This window comes from Falco rusticolus, chromosome 11 (genome assembly GCF_015220075.1).
Source record: "Falco rusticolus isolate bFalRus1 chromosome 11, bFalRus1.pri, whole genome shotgun sequence".
NCBI classification, from domain to species: Eukaryota; Metazoa; Chordata; class Aves; order Falconiformes; family Falconidae; genus Falco; species Falco rusticolus.
In genome coordinates, this window is record NC_051197.1 from 11,454,169 (window position 1) to 11,468,655 (window position 14,487).

The 14,487-nt window shown below is 39.4% G+C and overlaps 1 protein-coding gene across 2 annotated transcripts in view; it reads left to right on the forward strand.

Annotated features, from left to right (window-relative positions):
• EIF2B3 (eukaryotic translation initiation factor 2B subunit gamma) overlaps window positions 1-14,487 on the forward strand; it is a 102,189-nt gene that overhangs the window by 4,868 nt on the left and 82,834 nt on the right. The gene's annotated exons all lie outside the window — the stretch shown is intronic.

Here is a 14,487-nt window from a genome sequence, read left to right on the forward strand (position 1 = left end):
AGTTAACTGCCCACAGACAGAAGAACAACTACGCTCACTAAAAATGAGGTAACATGGCACAGTATAGACAGCTTGCTTGTGTGCAATGCAAGCAACAGGGGGTGCAGCCAAGATTATAAATGCACAGTAAGAAATACATCTAAGGGTAGCTGAGCCGCTGATCACAAATTCTGAGATATGCATAAATGTTGGACCACTGTAAAGCATAAAATCTCATGACCTGCTGCCTTGTCTAGCATTTGACTGAGGGAGTTCCACCAGTGCAGCATTGCTGCTTGCTGTGCCTGCAGTTGCAGGCCTTTTTGTTGTGTTGCACCTTGGTTAATGAAGCTTGATACTTTACAGATTATATGTCGAGATGAGATTTACAGAATTGCATTCAATAGTAGCATGAGAATACATATGTGCAAAGCCTGTCAGGGCTGAGAGAAGGTAGCTTGGGCAGGTAGGACTGTCTTGGTTAACAGTAACAAGCAGCTGACTACCAGTCTTAGTCTTCCCTGGTTGTTCAGAAGTTCACGAGCGCACACAAAAAGCCTTTCAAGTTTTTGTTTGCTATTCACCCACTCCACACACACAGGATTTTTGACATTTTTACTGATACAGTCTTCTGGTTATTTTTGATGGAAAATTGGTATATTCTATTAGCCTACACCTGATGGACAATGTAGCATTAGGATTTTTATGTTCATTACAAGTCTGAATGTATCCTTTTCTTGGATCCTTCACACAACAAAAGATGATAGCTAAACCTGATTCTTAAAGGCACCTGCTTGAGAAGTAATGAACAACGAAGAAGTTGGTATAAGTTGCACTTTCTGGATTCATGGGCCTGGCTGTCAGTCTGGTCTGTTCTTTACCAGTAGGTCTTTATTTGACTTTTGTAGTGGGTTGTTTTGTTTGTTTTCACTTAAACATTCAGATCTGGGGTCTGAATAACTAACACCATTAACCATTATGTCTTCACAACTCTTTAGCTGAGAACTGAGGCTTAACGAGGTGCAGTAATTTACCTAGGATTGTTAAATAGATTTGTAACAGTACTGGAAACTGGATGTCTGTCTCAAATCTGTCATGGTTTCATATGTAAGATCATCTTTCTATACTGTGTGCATATGGCACGCTTTGTTTCCCCACCTTGAAAAAGCCAGCAGGACAAGAGATTAAACACAAGTTGAAGCTGTTTTAAATGGAAACTACTGAAATAGAAACTTCAGTAGAGCTGCAGTCCATTACCTGAATTGAGAGTGCTGATTTTTCTTCAGTGTGTGCTAGATTGTGACTTTAAAAAGGCACTCAGTTCGAGAGTGTGTCTGTCTAAATGTAAGTAACTGAAAAATCATTTTGCAGCATACGAAGTAGAAACTGATAGGGATTTTTTTTTTTTGCTTGTGTTCATATTATTTTTGATTGGGTAATATAACACTTATCAATGTTTTGCACTAAGTTGAGCACTTAAATTGATGATGTCAAAAAGCAAGAAGTGGGTATAGGAGTTATTTGTTAAATATTTTGTTTTATACAGGGATGTGAAAACAATTTGTTTAAGGTCTTTTTGACAATCATTGATCAGATCCTTTAATTACTCTCCTGTGGACCATCCCAGCATTTCCCTAGAATGCCGTTGGCTTCAAGATCCTGCTATAGTTTCTGTACCTTGTGGCAGTTTCCATGACTATTATTTTAATATCCAGTCTTTGGTTTTTATATACTTTTAATATCACTCAGTTTTATTCTTTTGGCTCAAATTTTAAGTTCCTAGTTTTCTGCTCATCTTTTGCAGGACTGATAATGAATGGCTTTTGAAAATACGGAAATGAAAGTGAAGCTGCAAAGGTTTAATTCTTTTCTCATTTATATATAGGATCAGAAGTGGTAGGACGTAGACCGTGTAGACTCACAGTTGATGGTGTAATAATGCTGTTGTAACTGCAGCTTCACCATCGTAGGGGTGTTTATAGGTCTCAAGATTAAGAGGCTTTTAAATGAGATCAGTGTTTGGCATTTTTAGTAAAACAGTATGTTCAGCATACTGCTGTAAAATAAGGATGATATCACAGGTGTGACAGAGCAGGTGATAAGGTGTAATTTTGTAACTTCCATGTTCTTGTTTTTATTTATTTTTTTTAGCATCTAAAGCTTTCTAACTGCCCAGAACAGTATGGAAGGAGGCCTCTGTAAGAGGTGTGGCTTTTATTTTTTTAAAATCATGTATAATTGCTTTGTCCTCAATAACTGTCACTATTGGTAAGCAGCACTGGCTGGAGCTTTGACATGTTTCAGTCTGAATAATAGGGAAATTAGTAAGAGTCTTGACAGTTTGACAGTTTCAGTGGTGATATCTGATATGCTTTATAGCAGGAGAAGAGATGCGAACACTGTCTGCTGCATGCTGCGGTAGGAGATGATGTGGTTTTGTAGTTTTGTTTTGTAGGCAGCTCATATTTCAGTGGTGATACACCCCACCTCACCCCCAATTGTGGACAGTCTACTGCCTTTTAAAAAGTTGACTTATTTTCATGTCTCTTGTAATCTCATGTAACGAAATCCCCTGGCTCACTTGGGGAGGCTTTTTCCTCTGTCTGGTGTTAGTGGACACACTTTTTTTCAAGTTACAATGTAAAGTCTTCTGATATGTCCATCAGGGCTTTTTAGTGGGGTTATTCCCTCCAGTATGTTGTTCTGTGACTTCTTCAGTCCAGATTTATGTCTTCATTTATTTGACTTCTACTACCATTCTTAAAGGCCTTCTCTTGCAGTTCAGTAGACCTCCTTTGGATCATTCACAGGACCAGTATGCAAAATGTATGTGCAGAGACTTGCCATGTTAATAGCACAGTAATAGTGTCAAGACTGCAGAACTCATGATTTGGGGGATTAGTAACAAGAAATTGTAATAGGAGCTAGGAGCCCAAGAGTAAATTGCAGCGTCTTAGAGTGTACTAGTTGAAATAGAGTGATGGTGGGCAGCCACTCTGAGGGAGGAAGGAAAGGTAAACACAAGACTGGAATGTATCAGGTAAAAGTATTTTTTTATGGTAAAGATGAGAAATCAGTACTATTGCTTAAGGCAATGGGAGGATTTTTTTGCCTAGAATACTGCACAGGTGTGGAACTCCGATGCACCAATGTGGAATAAACACTAGAAGAGGCGATATTCAGAGTGGAATATAATTGGGTTTAAATTTGCTGTGAGAAAACAGGCTGAAAATTACAGAAGGTTTTTAGTTGTTGCATAATAGAATTGTGAAATGGTCTTCCAGAAGGAGTAATCAAGACAAAAATCCCCTAAATTTATACTAGAGTGAGAAGCTGGGGTTTTTTGTTATTTTGGTTGGGTTTTGTTTGTTTTATTTTAAATAAACTAAGTAATGTGTACCTGAAATGGCAGCAGGCTAACCTCTGACTCTGGAAACCCCTTTGTGAACTGTGTTTCTGTGACTTTCTGCTCGTACCATTCATCAGACTGCTGCAGACCTTTTTGTGAGTTGTAGATTATTGTTGATGGGAAAAAAAAGGGGGGGGAAAAGGCAAGGGTTGAGGAGGTGTCACTGTAGTTTATAAATGAGCTCCTCTGAATTTAGGCATCTCTAATATTTGACCATTTTGTTTCCTGTGCCAAATTTTACCAGACCCACACAGCTGCTGTCTGGCGCCACCTCCCAGGCTGGGGCCTCTCCAGGCAGCAGGTTGAGAAACCTGGTTAAATCATGAGTCTGTGTTTCAGTCTGAAACAGGAGGTGGATTGGGTGTGCCTGGATCAAGCATTTGTCTTCGCTGAGTCTATATTATTTTCATCTTCTGTTAAGCATTTCTCTCCCTTGTGTCACTCAACTACACTCCAGCCAGTGATTAAAATGTGGTGTTCCAGCAGAGTAACAGCGATGGAACAATTTCACATTTTCCTTCCTTTATGAGCCCTTAGTTGTGTTAATGGAAGCCCTGACTAATATGGTGTGAATTAATCAGCATGTCTTCTGCTGCTATCACTTGTGAGTGCTTGCGTGTGAAATGTTTCATCTCAGGTGGTCCACCTGGTTTTCTCAGTTTCAAAAAGTAAGATTTGAAAGTAATACAGCTCTTAAAAAGCAAAGCAAAACAAACCCTAAAAAGCTACCAAAAAGAAGAAGAAAAACCAACTTTCTTTGAACAAATAAACAAAGATTGAAACTCCAGATTCTTCTCTTGGTATGTGCATCTTTGGGAGCCATGTTGTGGAAAGTGTGATGTCACGGTGGTGGTCTGTATGCTGCTGAGGGTCACTGATCCGTGGAGTCTTGGACCGCATGGCTAAGCGCTTCACTTCCTCTGTTGAAAAACCTCCTTTGCAAACACATGATGTAAGTAAGCTTGCTGTAACGGCTGGAAGGTGCAATCTGAATCCTTTTGGTACAGCTGAGTAGAGTTTGGTGAGCATGGAAAGAAAAACTTCAGTCCCCACAATACATAGTTATGTATTTTTTTTATACTGTCAGTGGAAATAAAAAACCAAATTAAATTCATTTGTAAGAGGCAAGGTCTTTATATATAAGAGCAAGACTCAACTAAATATTCTGTTTATCTATTTTGAAATAGTAAAACCAACTTAATCAGTTTTTTTCCAGCAGACCTGACGGAAAATACTATTACTGGAATGTCTAAAATGGAAATAAAAGTTGCTGTCTTGCTGTTTTTTCTGATTCTGCCTTTCAATGTTAGTGCTGCGTGGGAAAAGCAGATGTATCAGATGGTGGGTCACAGGGTGTGTAGCATCTTGTTTCCTTCTCTACCTCTGATTGAAAACTGCCGCCACTGAGGCACTAGGCAGAATTTATTAGGGATTGCATGCTCAAGTCCCATTCCCAAAGCACAGCTGATTGCCTCAGTAGAAAGCAGCTATACTGGCAGGTGCTCAGGCTGCTGATGTTGCTGGGGGGAATGATAGTGCTGCCTGACTGTGTGCTTGATGAATGTGTCCAGGACTTTGCTCTGATCTTTATTTTTTCTGGCAGGCTAAGAATTAGAGAATTAAACAGTTGTTGGTGGTTGGTGTGTTTTCTGGGGTGGGTTTTTTTGGTTGTTTTGGGTTTGTTTTGTTTTGTTTTTTCAAGTTACTCAGCTTTAGAAGAATGTAGCTACTTAAATTAATTGTTTTGCTGCCAGGGTTTACTATGGATCAAGGCTAAACCACCAGAAGTTTGAATGAGGCAATTAGCTTTATAGGTTAGGATCAAGAATTTTTATTAGGGCGTTTGCTATTCTGCACATTGTTGGCTAAAGAAGATGCCTTTGTTACACATGCAGGCAAAACCTTAGGTGTTTTGCAAGGAGTCATTGATAGACCTGAGGTGCCTTTCAGTTTCAACTGTTGCATCTTCCACTGCATGTCCTTATCCTTTTCATGTTCCTGGCAAATGGAGGCCTGTGCTCGTTATGTTAACCAATGCCTCTTGTTTCCATGTAGAAGTCAATTGTCAGCATTTCTCTTATATTGCAGTATATATTTTCATTTAGACCCTATGTGATTTCTGATGAAGTACATGGATTCAACCTATTCTAATCGCAGATATGGTAATCTCTTTGCACGTGTATATAGCTGAAATACTTTGTTTAAAAGTGTCCTGGTAAAAATCTTTTCCTTTTCATTATTTGGAAATAAATAGAAGTTAGTGTTCATTTTTGTAAATAATCCTTCATTTTCCCTGTTTAAAGTATATACAGTCTTCTTGTGTACTTAACTTACTATGCTATGTGTTCAAGGAAAATTTCAGCTTTAGTAAAGGAAGCTCAAAAAACATTTTGCACTTTGTCTTTAACAACACTTTCATGGACACATGAAGGCAAAGAAGAGTTAAACATCCTTTGTTATCAGCTTATGTTATGAGGCATAGGAAGCCTTTTACATGATAAGTCAAACTTCAGGTTTATAGTTTTCAAAAGCTGTTCTGTGTTGAATGTTCAAAGAAATGAAAAGTCTGTGCAAAATGAGTTTGTGCATCTTATTTTCTTTCCGAAGACAGAGTTAAGATATTAAGAGTGTGGGGGGAAAAGGTTAGTCAGTGTCTTCCAGCTGTCATTTTTCCTTGGTGCTGTCAGTGGAGAGGGCAAAACCTTGTGCCATGTATGAACCTTGAAAATGTGACTGTCACCCATGCCTGGGTGAGGGCATGAAGGGTGGTGGGAAGGCATCACTGATGTCCTGGACTCCACAGAGCAGGAGGAGTTGTGTAGGGGCTCCGCTGGATGTTGCTCAGTGATGTACTTGTTCTCAGTGTTAAGTCACCATCTGGTCTGGTGTTTTAATAATTTTTTGCTTGTTATTGCCAATGTCCTTGGCCTTTCCCCATGAGATTCAAGGTCTCCCTAGCTTCAGGTAGGGTGATACTTGCAAGGAGGCATTCACAGCTGTTTGTACATTTTTCTGGAATAATATTGCTGTCTGCAGCCTTTTCACTTTTTCTAGCCTGCATGATTTCTACTTGTGTATTTTCCCCATGTTTGGATCTGAACAGCCCTTCCCTCATTGGAGGTTGGGGCTTTTCATGGCATTTGTGGGCTGTACAGCTGTCACTGTTGCAGGTGATATTCCACAGTAAGTATTCATCATTTGAAAGAGGAAATTTAATTGTTTAGATCAAACACAATTGCATGTGTTGACCCAAGTACATAGTTCCAGTTATTGGGGAATGTGGGAGGGAGCAGATGCCAAACGTCAACCCATGGAGTTACTGTACTAGAGAGGATTTTTCCCTGTGTCTGTTTTTGTAGCCTGGTACAGTAGTGTAGCATTGATAATGGGGAGGTGGTGCTGTGAACAGCACAGGGTGTCCCAGAGGCTGTCAGTTTGCTCAGCACTGGTTTTCTGTAACTGTTTGATTTGGTGAAAGCCATGGTGAAGAGTTGACTTGTAGGACGCCTGGATTTAATGTTGCAGTTTTGTCATGTTATTGTAACTGGGAACCCCAAACCCATAGAGGTTACCTATTCTTTTTTCTCATTTCTGTGCTGAAAAGGGAAAAATAATTGTGTATTCAGATTTTCTTGAAACAAATTGAGGTATTCTGCACTATAAATTCTCTTAGCTCCTTTGGGATGATGGTGAAAATTCTGAATGTAGACTAATAGTGCTGGAAACAGCAGTGGAGGTCTTGAAGTTTTCATAAGATTTTTCTTACAACAGCAGTTGCTGCAGGCCAAATATCACTGGAAAAATTGGAGAGGTGCTAGAGGAGAAATAGTGCATGGAGGATAGTACAGGTATCTACTGTTCAAATCAGTACTTTTATTTAACATAGTATGATTGGTTTTTACAGGGAAACCCACCACATTTGAACAAAGCTAATCAGGTTTCACACAAGTGGACTCTCACTTCATGCAGGCTAGTGTGAAATAGCAATGCCATTGAGCTGTGTTTCAAAGAGCATTAGCTTTTGCTAATAATGCTTTGCAGAGAATTAGCATTTGGGTTTTCTGTTGGAGCAGGGTTGAAACTGGGTGTTGTGTAATGATTTGGTTTGACCTTGGAAAGAGTTTCACACCATTTTTTTTAATTTAAGATCATGCTAATACTAGCAGTGGGATGGCAGAATGATTCCTGAGGACACATCCTGTATATGTCATGGTTTTCATTTGTAGTCTGGTTTGAGACTGCAAGGAACCATTATGATCCTCTCGTCTGTAAGGGAATTTGCACATGGTAATTAGGGCTCTTAGCCCCAAAACCTACAGATGACTTAATGTGTTTCTGAACGATAGCAAGGCTTTATTCATATATTCTACTAGATGAAGAGGCTATTATATTGTTTGGTATTTTATTCCAGTTTATACTTATTCTCCCTCTTAAACCACTTTGTCTTTTATTTCTGTGCTGAACGCTGATTTCTAGCCACCGAATCCAGTTGTACCTGCTTTTTGTTGTGTGGCTGAGAGATCTGCTGTTTAGGTAATTGCAGGCTGTGGGCGAAGGCCTTCTCTCTGTTCAGTAAGTTGAGCTGGTTAAGCTTCATTAGGACTAGTTTTTATTATTATTGTTTGTATGACTACAGCACCTGACTGCCTAAGGCTCTGCTTACATTAAGCGTTAAGCCTGGGCTTGAGCTCTGGGCTTTGGCAGCCAGCCTGCTGTGCTGCTGCTGTTGAGATTGGAGCCCGACTGCAGTGTTCTTTCTGTTCATGTGAGGCAGAGTCCAAGATCAGCTGCGCAGCAGATCTGGTAGCGCTGCCGTCCAGGTAGTCCTGGAAACCTGCCTTCCAGGAACAGGAGTGACGAGGAGAGTGCCATTTGTTTCTAGAGCTCTGCCTGTGAAGCAGTTTGTTCATGCAATGCATTGAGCCAGGGGAGAATTTAGCTTGCCAGTCTCACCCTCCATGAACTGGTGAATTCAGTCTGGGTTGTGGGGTGCTTCCCTGAGCTTTAGCAGGCATGGTTCTCATGAGTGATGGTGCGTGCTTTCTGGATGCCTTTAGATGGGGGGAAAACAGTCTCCTCTGTGGCATGCTTAGGTTCTGGACATAAACCCAGGAGGTGACTCCTGACCTCAGACAAATGAGCAAGCCTAGCAAGACAGGCTGATATGTGTCAGTATCAGCCTGGTGCCCCAGTGTACTGATAGTCTGATATCGTCCGTTTTCTGTAAGTGTAAGGGTAGTAGATTTATTTTTAAAAAAAAAGTAAAAAAAGTTGATGGAGCCTAAAACCATTTTTTTTAGAAGGTACAAGTAGGTAATAGAGTTGGCAGCCTTTATTGAAGTAAGGCAGAAGTAGATTTGGTAAGTACATGGTTAGTGGAAGGGATAGGCTATTAAAAGGAGGGTAAACAACTTGTGCTTGATATGACAGAAAATGGAACCAGTGAAGCAGAGTGATGTGGTTGGAGGAGGAAGCGTGGAAAATGATTTTTGGAGTACTATGTAAGTAGGACTAAGTTGCATTAGTTGGAGCCAGAGGAAAAGGTGGATTGCAAAGATTATGTTCCAGACCAGAATTTTTACAGTTCAGTGTCATATCAATGTCCTACTTTGAAAACAATCTTAATAAGCTGATGAACTTGTGTTCATCTCTAAACTTTTGCTTTTGGTTGCTGGTAACTGAATTACCCTTTTCCACCCTATGTGTCAGTTTGAGCAATAGGTAACAAGACTTCCTCCTGGGAGGAGACAGGATGCCTTCTGGGCTTGAATATCTTTCCTGTTCCTAACTTATATGTATGTAAATTAAAAAATATTGATTTTGGATGGTAGCTCTTGAGATACAAAGATAACCTAAAATGGTGTTTTCATTGTATGATCCCATCTGATACAACACATAGGATGAGCCATATGATGGGACTGGGGTTAGGTCTCCTCCCCAGCTTCTGGCATCTTTCTTCCAGCTTTGTTTGAGAAGATAAACAGTGATGCTGACAGGTTACATATGTGAAGGCATTCACATTGCCTTAAGATATCCTCACCTGATGAATTCAGGGCCGTCCAAGAAATTAAAAGAGACTCCCTTGGCTCCTGCATTAGACTTTTCTGTTTTCTTTTTTAAAAAAAAAAAAAAAAAAGCTTCTTTCACATTACACGCTGTCTTTCAGAAAAAAAAAAAAGTTTCTTCCATTTTTTAATGGGGAGAATTTGCTGCTGGATTTCAGATGGAGGCACATCCTGTGCCACCACTGCCCTCTGTCCTTGAGAAGAGTTACAAAGGTGCTGGTCTACAGCAAACTTGCTGCTGCAGAATGAGTGCACAGTAGGTAAGTGCTTCATGTCTGCTAACAAAGTAGTAAATCATTATTTTCTTCTGAATCTTGCTATCAAGGCCATTACAAAAGCAGAGTGGGAATTCCCAGCCAAAAGCAGCCATTTTGGTTGGTAGCTAAAAAGATCCTACAGACATCAAAAAATAAATGAAGTTCCCTGCTCCAGTTACAGCAACAGCCATAGATCTTCAAAGAGGTCACAGGTGTGGAAGTTGGAGGACTCTTAATGGAGACTAAGATAAAAAGGCATTATTTTTTAAAGCCTTGAATGTAAGTTTCTGATCTGAAGAGTGGTGAGTGATGCAATTGCTTGGAGGTATCTTTGGCTTTGCCTGGAGCATGCTAACAAGCAATCAAAATGCTTGCCCACAGCCAAACTGTTCTTTCCCTTTCCACTCTTTAGAATAATAAAAGCATTACACACAAACCCCACTGTTAATGCAACATGTGGGTGAAGTTCCAGGCTATTGTGTATAAAACTCAGTCTTAATTCCAGCAGTAATTATAACTTGTTCCTCTTTCCCCTCTTGTATGGTGACATCGCAGGAAGTGATGCAAAGTTCTCTGTGCATGCGTTAACTTAGGCTGAGTGTAGGAACAGTGTCTATCTAATTTTTTGATTATATTTTTTTCACTTCTTGTCAGTCTCAGCTGTAATACTCTGCAGTTGGAAACTTTCAGCATTTATGTTTTGTCTGTCTTCTGTTAGGAGCTGGGTCTACTGCTCATGGATATTTTGCTTCTTTTCTGTTTATAATGCGATCTAACATTTGTTTTCCTCTATCTCTTGAGGCTGATTTTGTTCAAATTGGAAATTTCCTTGCAACATGTTTCCTCATCTTCTAGTTTGCAGTTTTTGAGGCCATCGGCAGTTTAGGCTACAAGGTCCTGCCCTTGTCCATACTTAGCATAGAAAATGCCATTAAAAATGAATCATTTGCTGCCAGCTATCTGCGGTAACCTTGATATCTCCTGTTTGAACGGAAGGGATCCAGCAATTATTGCTGAATATGAAAGAGTTTTTAGCATTGTCTTTTGTGTGCAGGGTGTGAGAAAGTCTAAGGCTTTTTATTTATGCTGGTATATTACACCATATAATTGTATCCATCTTTTGATCTGTGGTATGAATTAGTTCCATTGAAAACATGTTTTCTATTTTTAAATTGGTTGTCTTGAACTCAGTTCTTGAAACATTCTGCTTTTTGGTCTTGTTTTTGTGTAGATTTTCCATATTGTGCTGGGTTCAATATAATTGTTGACATGCTAGTTTTGAGGGTTTTTTCTTTACTATTTTTTTCTCTATTTTATATGAATCTCTTGATGTTTTATGTTACAGTGCTGCGTTTATCCAGATTGAATATGTAAGTTATCTCATAATATGTGAGCATTTCACAGTTTGGAAACGTTTGATGGTGAAGTGCCATTAGCCAGTGTTATAGAAAAGGAGAGCAGAGATCTGGAGGTCTTAAGTGCCGTGTTTCCATACTTGATTTGACTGAACACTCAGTGTTCCATGATAGCTAGACTGGAAGCCCAGGGCTCCATCCATGGTCAGTAGGACCAAAGAAACATCTTCTTGAAACTAGATCATAGGTAGAATGATCTCTGCAGAACCTCATTTTTCTCCATTGATCAGCAGCCAAGTCTAAATTCTGAACTTGAGCGCGTAAATTGAAAATTGGAGGTTAAGTGGGATTACAGAGGCCCAAGTGACTCTTCCAAGGAGTGTCATGTTCTTCTCTTTTCTGTGACTCCTGTGATGCTCAGAAAAAACTGTAAGCTGTGCTGCCTGCATGCTAGGTCTGCTGTACCTGCACCTGGGTAGCACTGTAGTGTTTTCTTGTGTTCCCCAACCCAAAGTAATTTGTTGTTCTCTTTTATTATGCTTGATGGTATTTTCACCTGGTCTGTTCAGCAGCTTCTGTGGTAGAGCCCTGGTCTGTAACAAGGGCTTCTCTGTGTCATAAAAGTAGTAAACAAAATGGCACATACCAAGTTTGGCAGAGCAGGAAAATGCCAGAAATTCCAAGCATTTGTTTCATGTCCCATCCATTAGATGGTCCTCCTTGAGTTAAGACCCTTTCCGTGTCCTTCCTGTGGTTGTAATGGGTGTTGAGTGTGCATTTGTGCATGTGTTTTTCTGCCTTTGCAAGTGGTTCTGCTTGGGGTGTGTGCTTGCTGGGTTTTTTTAATCAGTTCATGTTGATTCTTATCATCTGTTTGTATAATAGTTTGGGGTTGATGTAATCATTGTTACATGTAGTTTATTAAGAAATGTATATGTGTGTGTACTTAGGTGTTTGCATAATTCATGAAGTCAAGTATGTTCACATACCCCTTGTTAGCACATGAGTGCATGTAGTAAGTACGTACTTCTCTTTGTATCAGTGGCTCATTGGGAAAGGTGCACTTTATTTATTTGGCATGTATATATGTACAAAACCCACAAGCTCTACCATTTATTTTCTTTCTTCTACACCCACCCTAAAAACGTAAAGAAAAACACACACTTCTGCTAGGGTTCTAGGATAGTTTATTTTTTCATTCAGCCATTAGTTTATTCGTTCAGGAGTTGTACACTGGAAAAAAAGTGCATCCATTAGACAGTGAGGGCTTTATTGGGGGGGGGGGGGGGGCTGTGTTTCAAAGGGGAGGCTGTCAAGTCCCAAAAGAGCCTTTCATGGTGTATTCTCAGCGTGCTTCTGAGGCCACTGCTCTGCTCATCAGGAGGAGAGGCAGAAATGTGGGCTTTACAGAGCAACTGTGTGTTTCACTGGTCCCTGCGCTCACTGACGTTTATTTACATATTGGGAGAGTAAATGGGTAGAACAGATGGCAACCAGACATTTGGTGGTTCTGTTCCCGTATGCTCCTCAGGGGTCTTGCATTCAGTTTTTGCAAAAAGCTTGTCTTATAGTGAGGAGAAAAAACCCAGGAGCCGGTTCACAACCATGAAATGCTTGTTGGATTTTTGTTATAGTGACAGATTAAAGCATTTAGTAAAATGTGAAATAATTACAAGGTTTGTTTTACAAGTCTAGATACTTGTTCCTTAGGATAAATCCATTGGTCTGTCTGTTTCTCTCTTTTTATTATTATTTCTTATTTCCACCACTGGAGTGAATGCATTTAGATTTGAAGCTGGTGATCTCTTCCTTCTACAAACTGAGTTTGAAAAGTACAGGTCTGTTTATGTGCGCCTTGGATACCTTTTGGCCTTTTGTGCAAATACTGTAACTCAGTTGTGCTCTTGTAAAAATAAAATATCTGAAAATTTTGCAGGCTTTCCCAGGATATTTAATATATATTTCTTCACTATTTACAGTTATGAAGCTGGAGATTTACTTCCATACCAAGTTGAATTTTTTTCTTACTTTCTTTGTACACACTGGAACGTTGGAGCAGGGCAGCTTGCTTTAGTGGTTTAGGTTGTTTAGGTTGGGGGGGGGTGGGGGTGGTGTCCCAATATGTGCATGTTGTTTGTTTTAAGGAAGTGATAATTAAAGCACTTCTGGGCAAAACTGTAATATAAAATACACATTTTGAAAATACGTTAAAAGGGGTGATGCAAGTCAGGTTTTGAATGTGTAAAATTCTCAACCTGCACATTGTTCCTTCCTGTAAAGCAGCCAGGTGTTTCTCAGTAAAGTGGGGAGAAATCAAATGGAAACTGAAGAGCTTGACCTTTTGCACAGCATGCCAAATCAGCAGTTCTAACGGTTTGTGATGTGATGAATTCCAATGACTTATTGGTAAACACAAGAAATTGGCTAGCATTTGTAGGAGAACCTGTCAAATAATGTACATACCAGACCTCAGTTAGTCTTACCTACAGTGTGGAATCTGCTAGTATTAGATAGTCTGTAAAGCAAACCTTTCTATAATAAGTCTTTCTGTTAAAAAAGGTCAATGCTAAACTGGTTCGCTTTTAATGAAAAAGTAGAATTACTGATCCTCCATGAGTTAATACTGGTTTTACCAAGTATTTTCTCGTGCCTATCGTTATTTAATAATGTCTTTTTAAAAGACAAAACTAAGAAGCCATGTCATGCTCTGCAGGGGGACTTACCACAGTAGATGGTAGCACAAAAAGTGAAAATGGTAAATGTCAAGAAAGAAACACTATCTTCTTTAGAAGGTTGATCATTAACAAAAAATAAAGTGGAAACTTGCTGCTTTTCTGTAGGCCATGCTGCACAAATATTATGTTAGGATTAGTTTAAATGAAGATAATTGCTGAACTAGTAGATTTTTGGCAGTATATTCCACAACCCACGTGAAATACAGAAAATTGTTTCTAAGTAAGAGTATATTGATAGTGTGCATGGTTAATGAAGCTGCTAGGTCTCGCTCAATATGTGACAATGTTTCTGTGATATATGCACAGTTCTCTTAAATACTTTGTGAGGCACTTTGGAATCCTTTGAGATCAAAATTAAATAGGACCTAACTTCCTCTTTTTTCTTTTTCTTTTTTTTTTTTTTTTCTTTAATATGGTCTTGCTGGTTTTAGGAAATGTATTTCTAAACTGAGCCCACCATCGCAGTGCAATTACTGAGTAAATCACATCCTAGATAGTCTTTGCTTTTTTTTCCCTCCAGTAAAATAACATAGTTTAAATATCTTTTCCAGCGGTTTGTAGCCAGATGCAAAGTCAGCTAAAAAAGATTTCTTCAGAAAGATTTCTTTTCTACATCATTATGTAACTAAAAGTAGCAGTTGTAAATACTGCAGAATTTCATGGCAGTCTTGAAAGCCGTGGCTTCTG